The sequence below is a fragment of the Bos mutus genome, chromosome 10 (genome assembly GCF_027580195.1).
Source record: "Bos mutus isolate GX-2022 chromosome 10, NWIPB_WYAK_1.1, whole genome shotgun sequence".
NCBI lineage: Eukaryota > Metazoa > Chordata > Mammalia > Artiodactyla > Bovidae > Bos > Bos mutus.
Window position 1 is genome coordinate 24,430,996 of NC_091626.1, and position 16,115 is coordinate 24,447,110.

General features: G+C 49.5%; 1 protein-coding gene and 1 non-coding gene across 2 annotated transcripts in view; one reads left to right on the forward strand and one right to left on the reverse strand.

Annotated features, from left to right (window-relative positions):
- DPF3 (double PHD fingers 3) overlaps nt 1–16,115 on the forward strand; it is a 272,635-nt gene that overhangs the window by 85,258 nt on the left and 171,262 nt on the right. The window lies entirely within an intron of this gene.
- LOC102283862 (small ribosomal subunit protein uS8) lies at nt 5,576–6,003 on the reverse strand. The gene has a single exon (XR_001351396.2). It is a non-coding gene; the product is annotated as a small ribosomal subunit protein uS8 (transcript).

Genomic DNA, 16,115 nt, shown 5'->3' on the forward strand with positions numbered 1-16,115 from the left:
ATAAGCCAGACCAGTCTTTCCTCCAAGGAGCTGACGTATCTAAGCGGGGGGAAGACAGCTAGTAAGTAAATATAAATAAAATATGTTTTAATAGTTGGCAAGGTGCTGAAAAGGCCATAAACCAGAGTGATGGGGGAAGAATGGGTGCTCTCTGAGGGGGTGGGCTGAGCAGAGCAGGAGGAGCAGAAGCAGCCAGCCCTGTAACGACCAGAGGGTGCCTGTAGAGGGGGCTGCAGGCCCCCAGCCAGGAGGGGGATGGCGTCTCGAGGCAGACAGGCTGCGGGGAGCTGGGCACTGGTTGGATCATGGTGTCACCATCTAGGGTGAGGGGGAGGACTGGCGTCTACACATGCGCAGTGACCATTAGCTGGTTTTCTTAGTATTTAATACATATTATTATTTTAGAAAAGGGTGGTGTAAGTAGGTTCAGTTCAGTTCAGTCACTCAGTCGTGTCCGACTTTGCGACCCCATGGACTGCAGCACGCCAGGCCTCCCTGTCCTTCACCAACTCCTGGGCCTTACTCAAACTCGTACCCATTGAGTCGGTGATGCCATTCAACCATCTCTTCCTCTGTCGTCCCCTTCTCCTTCTGCCCTCAATCTTTCCCAGCATCAGGGTCTTTTCCAATGAGTCAGTTCTTCGCATCAGGTGGCCAAAGTATTGGAGCTTCAGCTTCAGCATCAGTCTTTCCAATGAATATTCAGGACTGCTTTCCTTTAGGATTGACTGGTTGGATCTCCTTGCAGTCCAGTGGGTACAATGTAAAACGTTCCCATGGATTAGCAAATGTTTACTATCAAGGCAGCGCTAGTGGAGTGTTTGAAGAGCACAGTTCTGAGACAGACTTGCCTGCTTGCACCCTGGCTCGGCTAGGTTAGAACATCACACTCTCACTCTGTGGCCGGGGGTTCAATCCCTGGTTGGGGAACTAGGATCCCACAAGCTGAGGCCAAAGGGGAAAAAAGAGACCCTAGCCCCTCAAGGCAGTGTATGATGGTTACTGCATGAATAGCCAGACCATTACTGGAGGAGGTGTCATCGGAGGGCTGGGGGGCGGGGCAGGGGGGTGTGGACAAGAAGGCTTTAAGGAGAGGTGGGAAGATAACAACAACAACAAAAATTTCTTTTTAAAAAATGCTGTCCAGATCTGATGGCATCAGTCAGGTGAAGACAAAAATAGTCCACTTGGTCTGCCCCAGAGCACTGCTCTTGCTTTTCCTGTGCAGCCCTTTGCCAGCTTCCCCAGGCCCTGCCTCAACCTCCCTCTCACGTCTATCAATAGGGCCCAGCTCACTGCCCCCCCCCCCCCCCACCCCCGCTCCCCCTCCTCCACCCTGACACACACAACCTCCTTCAACCTGCTGGACGCTGTGAGACTCTTCTACTTTCAACTTCCCTCAGGCCAGAGAGAGAAGGAAAGGTTAGAGGTCAGAGGACAGGAGCTGGGAAGCTGGGAGGGCCAGGGTGGAGGTGGAGGGCAGTGTGGGTGGAATTAGCCAGAACCCTGTGTTGTCTGGCAACTGGCAGATTCTTCTGGTAAGATAAGTGGAACCCTCTGCAAGGTAATTATTAGAGAGCATAAATTCCCCAGATAACCTGTCCTCAGAAGAGATATTGATGGCCCTGGGGCAGGCCTGTGCTGCAGGCTGCTCCCTCTGCGATATTGACTCCTGTCCCACCTCCTCCTCCCTCTCCTCTTTCTCCTTCATTCAGTTCAGTTCAGTTCAGTCGCTCAGTCGTGTCCGACTCTTTGTGACCCCATGAACCACAGCACGCCAGGCCTCCCTGTCCATCACCAACTCCTGGAGTTCACTCAAACTCATGTCCATTGAGTTGGTGATGTCATCCAACCATCTCATCATGCTCTGTCATCCCCTTCTCCTCCCGCCCTCAGTCTTTCCCAGCATCAGGGTCTTTTCCAATGAGTCGGCTCTTCGCATCAGGTGGCCAGAGTATTGGAGCTTCAGCTTCAGCATCAGTCCCTCCAGTGAATATTCAGGACCTCCTCCTTTGTTACCTTTCCTCTAATCAGCTGCCCTGCCCGTCCCTCCTCCCTGCAGACCTCAGCCTCTGGTCCATGTTGGCTCTTCTGGAACTTTCTTTTTGCCTGCCTCTCAGCTCTCTTAATGGCGGAGTTCCTGAAAGACCTGGCTTCAGCAGGCTTGGTGGAGGAGGGGCAGCCCCGTGAGGAGGAGTTTCTAAGATGGGAAGGAGGCTCTAGCTTCACTTGGGTCAGGGCCCCCAGAATGAGTCAGGGTCAGGCTCTGTGAAGGGCCAGGACCGGACCTGATCCGGGGATTGCAGCTCAGGTCTTAGCAGTGTAGGCAGGTTGTAGATACCCGTTGGCACATCTCTGCTCTTACAGTACTTTCTGAAGCCCTCTCTTCTCTCCAGGGCCTCCCAGGCTTTGGCTGATATTCTGTAAACATTTATGTAACAAATATAAGAAGAGGCAAAGGGCTGGGTAAGGGGCCGCCAGAGAAGCAGGGTCGCTGGGGGAGTCTCTCCTTTCTTGTCCCAAACAATTCGGTTCTAGTCCCAGACCTGCACCCCGACTCTTGACCAAACTGGACCTGTCTGGCTTAGAAGCCCACTTACTGCCATCACGGACAAGTTCTGAATGGGGGGACCTTATCGTTCTCTGACTCTACACAGCTTATCCATAGGGTGACCTGATCATCTGTCAGCAAGGCAAAGGCACTTTTGAGAGGGAAAGCAGGTATTAACTTTTACGCAAAGACCTCAGTGTGAACCAGGACTGTTCCATACAAACTGGGTCCTACTTCTTGAAGTTCTTTGCCTAAGATGATGCTGGTAAATAAAAGCCTCTCCAACTTTCTACAGTCCTGGTGGTGTTTTAGTATGACTTAGAGATTGGACAGGGGTGATGGGGGGCGGGTGGTGGTGCTGCCTGGCTGGCCTGCCTTATCCCTAATTTGGCTCTGCCTGTTGTCCATCCTTTACAATATGTGAGGGTGAGTCTCTTCCATTTTACAGACAGGACCTGGGGGCCCAGCCAGGCTGAGAGACTTGCCTACCCACAGGGCCTAAGTTCCATCTCTGACCTGGAACCGAGGTTCCAGCCTTGATTCCACCTCAGGCATCAGGGGCCAAGTCCCATCCCTCTCTGTTCGACGGGATGGACCATCCTCATCAAAACGGCCAAGAGCTGGGATGCTTCTGTCAGCCTTGTACTGATCCTGATCACTTTCTGGAGAGGACAGAGATGATGAGTGAGGCAGGGAGGCACGAGAGGCAGAAGAGGCATGAGTGAGAGTATCTGCTGTGCCTGGTTGTTCCTGCAATTTTATTTGGAGTGATGGGGGACGAGTGAGTTTTGACGCCTCCTCCTTGACAGAGAGCACCCCAGGTAGGGGCACTGCTCCTGATCCCTCTGCTGTCTCAGCAGCAGCCTTTAGCTCACCAGAAGGAAATGAGGTCTGTGCAACAGTACGAAGCATCATTTTGCCCTTCGACTCAGAGTGCTTCATAAGTGAAAAAGGGCTTTTGAGGGAGGCTTGGAAAAAAAAGTTTTCAGCGATGAGGTTTGCTCACTGTGGTTAACGATAATTATTAAATAGGTAGGGTGAGCTAGTGCTTGTTTTCCTTATTATTAACTGTATTTATGGGTTTTTATTAAGTTGTGCCCAGCTGAGATAATTGTAAAACTATCTGCTTAAGACTCTTAGGGTTCCCATTCTATTTTCTTTCATTTCAAAGATGGAGTCTTTTCGTTACTCAAGGCTCATGCTATAAACCAGGAGTCGGCACACTTCTTCTGTAAAGATCCAGAGGGTAATTGTTTCAGGCTTTGCAGGCTGTGTGGTCTCTACTGGAACCCCTCAGTTCTACGACTACAGTGTGAAAGTGGCCACAGACAATGCATGACCGAATGGGTGTGACTGTCTTCCAATAAAACTTTATTTATAGAAATTCATGGTGGGCCAGATTTGGCCCAGGGACTATAGTTTTCAGGGCCCTTCTGTAAACAGAGGAGAAATTCCTAAACTAGGAGCCTGAAGACTGAGGATTGAATCTCAGCCCTGCTGTTGTGTGACTGGAGGAAGTCACCTCACTTCTCTGGTGGTTGATTTTCCTTGCAATAGAACAAAGGCATCAGACCAGATGATCTCTAACACTCTGAGTATTAAATCCGACTCTAGCCTATGATAACCTGGAATCTTTCTTTTCCTCCCTGCAGTGGATGTTCAGAACCACAGGGCCTCTCAGAGGCCATAACCACCTGTCTACCTTTGGGATGCATTTGGTTTCTAAACCACACAGTGGTGGTGATGGTGGTTTAGTTGCTAAGTCATGTCTGACTCTTGTGACCCCATTGTAGGGGGCGGGGGAGCTACACTCTTGTGTAGCCCACCAGGCTCCTCTGTCCATGGGATTTCCCAGGCAAGAACACTGGAGTGGGTTGCTATTTCCTTCTCCAGGGGATCTTCCTGACCTAGGGACTGAACGCAAGTCTCCTGCATTGCAGTCAGATTCTCCACTACCGCACCACCCAAGAAGACCACATATGTAATATTTTGTATTTCTCTGATGGCATCTTCTCAGGCAACCCCATCATAAACCTACTTCTTTAAAAAAAATCATTTATTTTTGGCCGTTCTGGGTCTTTGTTGCTGCGAGGGCTTTTCTCTGGTTGTTGTGATCGGGCTTCTCACTGCGGTGCTTTCTCTTGTTGTGGAGCATGGGCTTCTCGGGGGCTTGGGCTTTGGTAATTGAGGCATGTGGGTTTAGTTGCCCCATGGCATGTGGGATCTTCCTGACTCAGGAAGGTGGCTCAAACCCACGTCTCCTGCAGATTCCTCACCACTGAGCCACCAGGAAAGCCCCCGCCTTACTTCTGGAGTTACTGAGGGTGACTCTGTTACAGGAGGGTACCTCTGGACTATGTGCAGAGGCTCCCAAAGAGAAACAACTAAGATTACCCAGCAAACTGGTGATGATGCTAGAGAAACCAGATGCCTCCAAAAAGGAAGTGTTGCTCAAGTCATTCTAGTTCTGGAGGCTCTACTCTCTGCGAAGCGGTAGCGGTGTCCCCATTGGAGCCGATAGCGTAGTGGCCAAGAATGAGGTTTTCTGCACTGAAATTGCCTGGGCTTCTGTCTTCACAGCGCCACTTAAAACCCTAGGCACATCACTTAAAACTCTCTGTGCCTCAGTTTTCTAACCTGTGGAATAAGAGGAAATATTAAGATGGGGTTGTTGTGAGGATGAAATGAGATTATGCGTGTGAAGTGCTTGGAACAGTGCCTGGCATACATAGTGAGTGCCCAGTAAATGGAAACCTTGCCCCTGTTATTTCCATGATCATTATCATGTTGTCATTCCTCTGTAAATATGTAGAGGGTGTCTCTTCCTCATTTTTATTTTTTTCATTTAAAAATTTTATTTTATTTTTTGAAGGATATTTTAGAAGCTCAGGGTTTTTATTTTTATTTTTTGGCCATACTGTGTGTGGCATGCAGGATCTTAGTTCTCTGACTAGGAACCAAACCAATTGCCCTCTGCAGTGGAAGCTTGGATTCTTTTTTTTTTTCCCCCGCTCTGAGGCATTTTATTTGTATGTATTACATCCCTAGAAAAAGAATCCAAGGATTTTCCCTCCTGTATGTTTTCGTCTTGCTTCTTCATGGTCCATGATGCCAGCTGAGGTTGTCGGTACAATGAAACCAAACTGATGGGATGGGTGCAGGTTATTCTGCCATTTTTCTAGATCTTTGAGTTGCACGTCAAATCTAGGGCTGATCACTCCACACTTATTTAGCCTGCCTGTGAGGTTCACAACAATTTTCCCAGCCCTGTGATCATCAATGATTTCAAATTCGCCAATGTAACCATGCTTCATCATCACTGTTAGAAACCTGACGATGACTTTGGAGCACGGCCTAATAAGGACCTGGCGTTTGCCTCTCTTTTCGGCATTGTTGATACTCTTGAGAGCATCAGCCAGGACATTCATGCGCACCATTCTGGCAGCACGCAAAGATGGCGGAAAGAGCGGAAGCTTGGATTCTTAACCACTGGACTGCCATGGGAGTCCCTCATTCTCATTTTTATACCAGAGTCATCTTCAACTTTTGGGTTATGGATGTGGCCTGAATGCTTTTCTCCCGTCCTATATGTTAAGTGACTCTTGATGAGGTAGAAAGACTGAGGGAAGAAAATGGGGAAAGGCATGGGAGGAGAGGAAGGGAGGGGAAAAGGAATGAAGGAAGGAAGGGAGGTAGCGAGGAGGGAAGGAAGGGAGAGGACTTGGGAAAATAGGTCCATGAGGAAAGGAGAATCAGGTTCTAAACACATTCATGTTTCCTGATTCTTGTAGGGATGGGAAGAAAAACAGACCTCCTTCAAGCAGGATGGAGGTTTTGATGTCCTTTGTCATTATCCTGGGATGTAGAGGTCATGAGGTATTTAGGTATTTCTAGAGTGCACTCACCTTTCAGTTTGGTTTTGAGTTTTCAAGATATTTCTACCTCTTCCACCAGAGAATTTAAATTTCAGGACAGGCTGATCATATTAGCCTGGCTTCGTTCTGTCCTTATTAAAAGGTTTACAGCTTTGTGCCTCCAAAAACAGCAGACCTGAGACAGTTTTCCCAGGGGGCTGCCAAGAGAAATTGGGGTGACTCTCAACCTTGCAGCAGGTTAAATGAGACTCAGTTCTCCTTTGTTCGGCTTGACGTCCCTTAGAAGGACAGCCCAGAGATCACTCAGTCTGCAGGGCGTTTGCTTCTGCAGGCTGATTTTAACCAACTCTGACAGGAAGGCAGAGGCCCCCAAGCAGGGTCAGGACCACAAATCCCATCCCAGCAGGTGCATGATGGGGAGACAGCGCCCTCCAGATGACCTTCAGGTTCCCATTGATTTCCCGTCCAGTGGTGCTTCCCCACCCCCATGCTGATCCTGCCCCGGCCACCACCCGTGGGCTCTGGGCTCTGGACGAGGACACGGATCTGCTCTGTAAGAAAGAACATGCAGAGGAGGTTAATTCAGAGAGAGTCCCTTTCAGGGAACTGGAGCAAATTACTCTGGAGACCATGTTCTGGCCACTGCTGCTTTACAGTGCCGATATCAGTCCTGGAATGTCCTTTTTCGGGCGTAGAAAGGAGTGGCTGATGGCATGAATGGCAGCGTTTATCCGCTTGGCCCCACTTCTCTTCAGGCTTTGGGTTGTGTAGGTGGCATTGTGGGGTCATGAGCAGGATTTGGGCATGGATAGTAGACTCCCCCACTGTCTAACCTGCTGAGTCTATTGGGAAGATCACAAGTGAGAAGATGCTGGTGTGATTCTTGCATTGCTGGGAGCCTCTCCCTAGCACTGACCTTCTTGTCCCCCAGAAGGCTGGGCTTCCACACCCTGCAAACTCTCTGCTGCAGGTTGGCCTGGATCTTTCTGTATTTGTTCAGCGTTATCTGATGAGCATTTCCTATGTGCCAACCCTGTGTTATGTGTAGGGGATCCAGCTGTAGGCAGTGAGATAAAGACCTTGCTCATCCAGGGTTCACAGTTTTGTTATGTGGCAATGATCAGCAGGCCAAGAGAAAACAGAAAGACTTTTTTTGAGAGTGATAGATAGTTTGGAAAAAAAAAAAAAAAAAGAATATGAGATAGTAAGAGTTAGCACAAGAGGAGAGTAGGTTGGGCTACCCTAGATTAAATAAAAGAGAAGCCAGCCACGAGATCTGGAAGAATCATATACCAGAAACAGGAAAAAGCATGTGCAAAGGTCCTGAGGTGAGGTGATTTTGGTTTATTAGAGGGACAGAAGAAGTGCAGGGACGAGGGGGCAGGAGACAAGATGAAGGAGGAAAGTTGGGCACAGCCCCATAGCCACAGGAAGTTGTTCACATTATATTCTAAGTGCACTGAGGCCATTGGAGGGATTTAAGGAGGAGAATGCCATGATCAGATTTCATTTTAAAAAGATCACTTGGTCTGCTGCACTGAGAATTGACTACAGAGCACGTGTTCTTTGTGGCTGTATTTTAAATGCCAGACGAATATTCCTTTTACTGGGGAGGGCAGCGCTGAGGCTCTTCTACTCCAGCGGGAAAGATGGGGTCTGAGGATGTATTTGCCCAAGACTTGACTCTAATCCATGGTCGGCTTCTCTTGGCAATCACACTCGGGAGACAGCATGCTGGTGCCCAGCACACAGCTGGGGTTTCAGAGAGGACTCAGTCTATGAACCAGAGAAACTAAAGATACTTGCTTAATCAATGAATGAGGATGTGATGGGTGTGTGTTTTCTAAGTATGCTTCACCCTAAATAAAGCATCCCCCTCCCCACTTTTGAAAGTTGGTTGCATTCTACACATTCTTTAGGCTCCAGAGGAGAGATTTATTTTGTCACGTCTGGATGCCATTTGAAAGGCAAACCTTGGACACCAGAAAAGCGGCGGTCTTCTTCCTCCCCAGAGCATCCTCCTCTTCCGACTCCCCGCCCCCACCCTCCCATTATTTACTGGAAGGAATCACTCTGTTTTCCTCCTGCCTCCAGTCTCCTGTCCTTGGCAGCCCCTTGACTTCCACCCTGAGTTGTGTATGTCATCAGAACACCCAGTGGCAGCTCAGAAATCATGGCCAGGTTCAATATAAATTCCGTCTTGCTTAGGCAGCTTTGCATAATAAGTCCCTGAAAAGTCTTCACCAGAGTAGATGCCGGAAAAGCGATTTATTGGGTCTAGCAGGCCTGAACGTCAAGACTGAGTGGCGTTTTAGGCCATGATGGGCGTTTTAGGGTTCAGATTCTTCGTCTGATTTGGCTTTTGTAAGGCGATACCCTCAGCCCCCAGACGCCTTTCCTGTGATGTTAGGAAGGTCAGGGTCACCTCCAGAGGGACCACTCTAAGGAAGTCAGAATCTCTGTACAATTGCCTCAACCAGGTCTCGTGGGTGCTCTGTGCGAGATGAGGACTTCTGTGGGACTCGTCGGCTGCAGTTGAGTGCTGCCAGGTTAATCCATGCCTGTTGCCTGAAAACATCTCCCACAGGAACAAAACAAGCTGAGTTAAAGTCAGTTAACCAGGGTTTCGCACTCTGCTATTAAAACATGGCTGAAGGGTATCACAGGGCTCCCTTGTTCGTGCCCTTGCTTTGCAGGTTAGGGAAGCTGTACTTCAATCCGCGAGTCTTGGGACCTCCCCTGGTGGTCCAGTGGTTAAGAATCTGCCTTGCAAGGTAGGGAACTCGAGTTCGATCTCTGGTCAGGGAACTAAGATCCCACGTGCTGTGGAGCAACTAAGCTCGTGCACCGCAACTGGAGAGTCCGTGGGCCTCCAACAGAAATCCTGCGTGCCGCACTAAGACCCAATGCAGCCAAATAAATACATAATTAAAAAACAAACAGAAACAGTATAAATGTACTTAAAGAAAACCCAAAACTCGATTTTCATTGTTCTCTGAATCGCTGGGGGATCTGTCAAATATCCAGATGTCTGGATTACGTGCACGCTCTGGCATCAACATTTCACACTGCCACCCACCCTCCCGCCTGTGTTGATTCTGACACAGAACCAAAGATTGAGAACCACTGCCCTAGATCATTCTTCTGGAAGGCGAGGTGATGGCGTTCTTGATAAGCACAGAAGGGGTGTTTCCCGCATCACCAGAGCAAGTCTTCCTGGGGGTGGTCTGATGATAGCACAGCACGGCATTCAGCGAGCTACTCAGGGAGTTCAGAGAAGAGGAGGGTTAGTTCTGCATCTTGGTGTGAATGCTGTAGATGGAGAAATACAATCTCAAGAGCTGAAGTGGCCTTTTTAAAGAGGATGAAGAGAATTCAGTAGGATTTGAACTTACAGGATCTCTGTTTTCAGATGCCTAATCCTGTGCCCTGGAGAAGCCACATAACTTCAGGCTCACCTCATTTTCATATGGAGAAAGAGGGCCCCCTCGCATCCCTCAGCTGTGATACTTCATGAGCTTGCTAAGAATGGCATGACGCTTCCATCAAGCAATCCATAGTTATCACAAGCTTCTACATTCTCAGCACAGTGCTTGGTGGGGGATAGCACAGAAGTATAGACCTCTTAGTCCCTGTCTTCAAGATGGGTGGGGAGAAAGAAGGACAGTGGTAGAGACTGGCCAAACATGAATGAGACAATTAAGGAGCTGAGAGAGGTAGAGAGCAAGAACCGCTGGCTGGAATAACTGGGGAAGCTTCCTGGAAGACACAGGACTTCAGCTAGCCCTTGAATAGGGTGAGATCAGCCAGGCCGAGGACAGGAGGCAAGAAAATTCCAGATAGGTGGGGAGGGAGGGTTCTGAGTAAAGTATTTTGTTGGAGTCCAGGGAAGGCCTGACCTGACCACCTGACCTGCCTCTTGAGAAATCTGTATGCAGGTCAGGAAGCAGCAGTTAGAACTGGACATGGAACAACAGACTGGTTCCAAATAGGAAAAGGAGTATGTCAAGGCTATATACTGTCACCATGCTTATTTAACTTACATGCAGAGTATATCATGAGAAATTCTGGGCTGGATGAAGCACAAGCTGGAATCAAGATTGCTGGGAGAAATATCAACCTCAGATATGCAGATGATGCCACCCTTATAGCAGAAAGTGAAGAAGAACTAAAGAGCCTGTTGATGAAAGTGAAAGAGGAGAGTGAAAAAGTTGGCTTAAAACTCAACATTCAGAAAATGAAGATCATGGCATCTGGTCCCATCACTTCACGGCAAATAGAGAAACAGTGAAAACAGTGTCAGACTTTATTTTTTTGGGCTCCAAAATCACTATAGATGGTGACTGCAGCCATGAAATTAAAAGATGCTTAGTTATTGGAAGGAAGTAAGGAAAGTTATGACCAGCATATTAAAGAAGACAGCATATTAAAAAGCAGAGACATTACTTTGCCAACAAAGGTCCATCTAGTCAAGGCTATGGTGTTTCCAGTCATGTGTAGGATGTGAGAGTTGGACTATAAATAAAGCTGAGTGCTGAAGAATTGATGCTTTTGAACTGTGGTGTTGGAGAAGACTCTTGAGAGTCCCTTGGACTGCAAGGAGATCCAACCAGTCCATCCTAAAGGAAATCAGTCCTAAATATTCATTGGAAGGACTGATGTTGAAGCTGAAACTCCAATACTTTGGCCACCTGATGCGAAGAACTGACTCATTTGAAAAGACCCTGATGCTGGGAGAGATTGAAGGTGGGAGGAGAAGGGGACAACAGAGGATGAGATGGTTGGATGGCATCACTAACTCAATGGACATGGGTTTGGGTGGACTCTGGGAGTTGGTGATGGACAGGGAGGCCTGGCATGCTGCGGTTCATGGGGTCGCAAAGAGTCAGACACGACTGAGTGACTGAAGTGAACTGAGGGAAGGCCTGTCTGCTTCATATACACAGGAAGGTCAGATAAGGATTTATTCATTCACCCGTTCACTCATTCCTCCGTCATCAACCCAACACAGCAAGCTCTGTGCTGGGCTTGGGGACAGAGCCAGGTGTGGTGTCTGCCCTGGGGCAGGCTTTGATCCCTGCGATCCTTGTGCGGTCTACTCTGCTCTCCTTGATGCTGGAGGCTGGCCTCGCCACCCCACTGCCAGATGTCTTGGGATGGAGGTTTGGCTGGGTGCCTGCCAGCCTCAGAGACGCCGCGGTGTGACTGTTGTGTGCGTGTGTGTCACGTGGAGGGCAGTCAGCTGGCTCAGGCAGAGGCCTGAGTGGCAGGGAACACTGCTCTTGGATGGAAGGATCAGGAATCACCATTGGTTACCTCTGAGTTAGAGGTTCTATCTCATCTATTAATAATCATTTCAGACCTGAAGTAGGAGCTTATTGTGGGAAGGAGAATTTAGGCTCAGGGAGGGTAAGTAACTTACCCCAGGGCTGTGAAGCCAGTGGGCCGTGGAGCTGGACTCAGCCCTGCCTGATTCCAAGTCTCTGATCTACCCCAATATCAAGACTCTCCAAGGGCCTTGAAGCTCAGTGGAGCAACTTAGGACCTTTGGGCGCCAACGTGGCTTCTGTACTGAGTACAAAACTGAAGACTGAGAATGAGGGAGATTTCTTTTTGTCAGCTGGGGAGGAAAAGTGTTGGAGTGACTGCATTCAGTAGACTGCTGAAATAACCAGGGGGTCATGCTGAGGACTGAGTGAAAGTGCCTGCAGACATTGTTTTGATTTTTTAAGGTTGCCAGTAGACAGTTGTATAATCTCAATCACCAACCTATACTTTACTGCTATGATGGAAACATCTACCATAAATGAGTGAAATATGAGTTGTTGAAAGCAATTCAACCAAGGAGTTTTGGGCACCTACTGTGTGCTGGGCTCCATGCCAGATGTTGGAAGTGAATCGGTGAAAAGGCCAGCTATGCAGGGCTCTGGGGAGTGCCATTCACACTGAAGTTTAATATGAAACGCACCCCCTTGTGTGGTTTAGTGCAAAAACTAAGTGGCTGTGTGTAGTGGCCCTGCTCTCATGGAGTTTATAGTCTAGTAGGGGAGACAAATATTAAACACTGAGTTGAGTTGAAAGTGACATTATTAATAGTATTATTATTTTTGTTGGAAGAAGACAGAATGAGGAGGAAGGGGACTGATTCTCTCTCTTACTCATTCTCTCTCTGTGTGAGTGTGTGCTCAGTTGTATCCAACTCTGTAGCCCTTCCTATTTTATTTATTTATTCTGAAATATTTATTTATTGCATTTGGCTGTGTTGGGTCTTAGTTGCAGCATGTGGGATCTTTGTTGCGCTTTGCGGATTCTCTCTAGTTGTGGCACTCAGGCTCAGTACTCTTAGCTCGGGGGCTTGGTAGTTGTGGAGCACTGGCTTAGTTGCCCTGTGGCATGTGGGATCTTAGTTCCCTGACCGGGGAGGGAACCCACGTCCCCTCCATTGCAAAGTGAAAGTGAAAGTAAAAGTTAGTCAGTCGTGTCTGACTGTGACTCCCATGGACTGTAGCCTGCCAAGCTTCTGGGTACAAGGGATTTCCCAGGCAAGAATACTGGAGTGGGTTGCCATTCCCTTCTCCAGGGCATCTTGCTGACCCAGGGATCGAACCCGGGTCTCCTGCCCTGCAGGCAGACGCTTTACCTTCTAGCCCCTTCCCAGAGCCTCCATTGCAAGGTGTATTCTTAACCACTGCACCACCAGGGAAGTCCTGAGTCTTTGTTTTATATAAGAAACTCTGTCTTAACTGGGGCTGCTATAGCAAAACGACCATGGAGTAGGTGGCTTAAACAACAGACATTTATTTCTCACAGCTCTGGAGGCAGCAAAGTCTGAGATCAGGGTGGCAGCATGGTCTAGGTGAGGTCTGGTGAGGGCCCTCTTTTCAGGCTGCAGATAATTGGTTTCTTGCTGTGTCTTCACATGGCAGAGACAGAGAGACACACACACACACACACACAGAGGGAGAGAGAGGAGAGAGAGGACAGAGAGAGACAGGAGGGTTGGGGGAGAGGAGAGATGGAGAGAGAGAGGAGAGAGGGGGAGGAGGGGAGAGAGAGGGGAGAGAGAGAGGACAGAGAGAGACAGGAGGGTTGGGGGAGAGGAGACATGGAGAGAGAGAGGAGAGAGAGAGAGAGGAGAGAGAGAGAGAGGAGAGAGAGAAGAGAGAGAGAAAGAGGAGAGAGTGAGAGGGGAGAGGGGAGAGAGAGGGGTGGGGAGAGAGAGAGGAGGGAGCAGAGAGAGGGGGAGAGAGAGAGAGAGCAGAGAGAGACAGAGGGGGGGAGAGAGAGGTAAGAGAGGAGAGAGGGGAGAGAGGGGAGAGAGAGAGGAGAGAGAGAGACAGAGAGGAGAGAGAGGAGAGAGGGGAGAGAGAGAGGTAAGAGAGAGGAGAGACAGAGAGAGAGAGAGGAGAGACAGAGAGAGAGAGGGAGAGAGAGAGAGAGAGGTGAGAGAGGAGAGAGAGAGATACAGAGACGGGGAGAGAGAGACGAGAGAGAGACGAGAGAGAAAGAGAGAGAGAGAGAGAGAGAGAGGGGAGAGAGGAGAGAGAAGGGAGAGAGGAGAGAGAGGAGAGGAAGTGAGCGCTCTCGTGTCTCTTCTTATAAGGGCATGAATCCCATCGTGGGTGCTCTACTCTCATGACCTAATTACCTCCCCAAAGTCCCATCTCCAAATCCCATCCATTGTGGCATCAACACCTGAATTTCAGAGACAGGGGGATGTGGTTCAGTCCACAGCAAGCACTAAACTTGGTTTTCTTTCAAGGGAAGCTTTAGGAACAGTTAACTGTGAGGAAAACGAAGAGGCTCCCCCCAACACCTTGCCAAAGATTGTCCCCTGCTCGCTAGTTCTTACAAAACATGACACAAATGGGAGACGATTTCCACGCCACCGTCAGAGTGAAACACGTCTCAGTGCAAACAGGAGGAAGGCAGCAAGTTGGCAGAGCTGAGTTTTACTGGGTGTGTGTGCGGGGGGCGGCTGTGGATGTGTGGGCCGCTGAGTGAGCCTGCAGGAAAAGGCCAGGTGCCGGCGATCCTGCCATGGCCCGGGCTCCTCCTTATCTTGGCTTATCTCTGTTTCTGAGCACAAATAGCTGTGATGGGCCAAGGTCCTGATTTTTACAGCCAGAAGGGACCCGTGGCCATGGAGCAGGGAAGGAGAGAGGACAGGGGAGCTGCTGGAGACATGAAAGAATTCGGGGCTGGCCGCGAGCAAGGGCAGGGGAGAGCCAAGGACACCGGGCCTGGGAGAAGCAGGGCTGGGCTCTCTCAGGTCCCCGCTGCCACCCCTCAAAGCCTGGAGACCGGGGAGGGAGCAAGGCTCCGGTCCGACGTGAGGACTTCGCTTTTGGACACAGGCGTGAGGTAGGGCCGGACACCCATCCCCGGGTCAGCACACGGGAACAGGGGGGCACCCTGAAGAGGGAGGGGGCCCCAGGGGTCTGGGTTGGAGGGTCGGAGCTGAGAGCCCATTCAGGACAGTGGACGTGGAATCTAAGAGCACACGTGGGGGACTTCCTGGTGGTCCAGTGGTTAAGACTCTGTGCTTTCGATGCAGGGGGCACAGATTCAATCCCTGGTGTGGGGTTGGGGCAGGGGCGCGGAGGACTAAGATCCCATCTACCCGTGAGGATGGCCAAAAAAAAAAGAGGGAGAGAGCAGGTGTGGTTTTCGAGAGAGGGAGGTGGAACCGTGAGGATGAGGAGCTGCTGTCTTAGAGGGGGTCTGGCAGGCTCTGCAAATCACACGTGGAGCCTCGTTGGCAGTCATTTTGGAGAAGTCTTATTTTTTCCACTCTGAATCCCCTTTGGCGCCTGGAATCCATTTCTCCACAGATATGCTCAAGGAGGGCGCCTGGAAAGCTCTCAGAGGTAGGATGGCTCTCCCCCTCCAGAAGGGATGGCTCAGGATCCCACAGAGCCCCTCACGAAGGCCCGGAACTGCAGCCAGCTCTGCTCCAATCTTCAGGCCAGGGGGTTCCTGCTCTGGCTGAGGGCCCAGCAGTTTGTCCCCCTGCCTTCCCTGCGTCTGACTGAAGCCTTGAGTGGCCCAAAGTCAGTGTTGATGAGAATATCCTTCTCCTGTGCCTTGTGCCAGCTTCTTCAAGCCCAAGACATCTATCATCTGGGGGAAAGTCTAGCCCCTCGGTCTGGGGCAGACAGGTGATGGCTGAGGCTGGGCCATGCCTGACCCACCCCGGGGTGCGCCGGTCACCACTCCGCAAAGTGAATCATTCACTGTCAGCCTTTCCCTGCTCCCTCTGCCCCTTGCGGCTTTCATGCAAATGTCACCCACCCCTGGGATCCTATCAAGTAGGATTTTTTTTTTCCTAAAAAGAAATGCTATATGGGTGGGGAAAGAGATAAATAAGGTGTCTGAGATTAACATATACATACAACTACATTTAAAAGAGGTAAACAACAAGGAGCTTCTGTATAGCACAGGGAGCTATACTCAGTATCTTCTAACAACCTATAATGGAAAAGAATCTGGAGAAGAATATATATAAATATATAACGTATATTTATGATATATATATATATATATGTATCTGTATAACTGACTCACTTTGCTGTACACTTAAAACTAATACAACATTGTAAACAACATCGGAAATTGTGAGTGCTGAGTTGTTTCAGTTGCATCCGACTCTTACGCGACCTCATGGACTGTAACCCACCAGGCTCCTC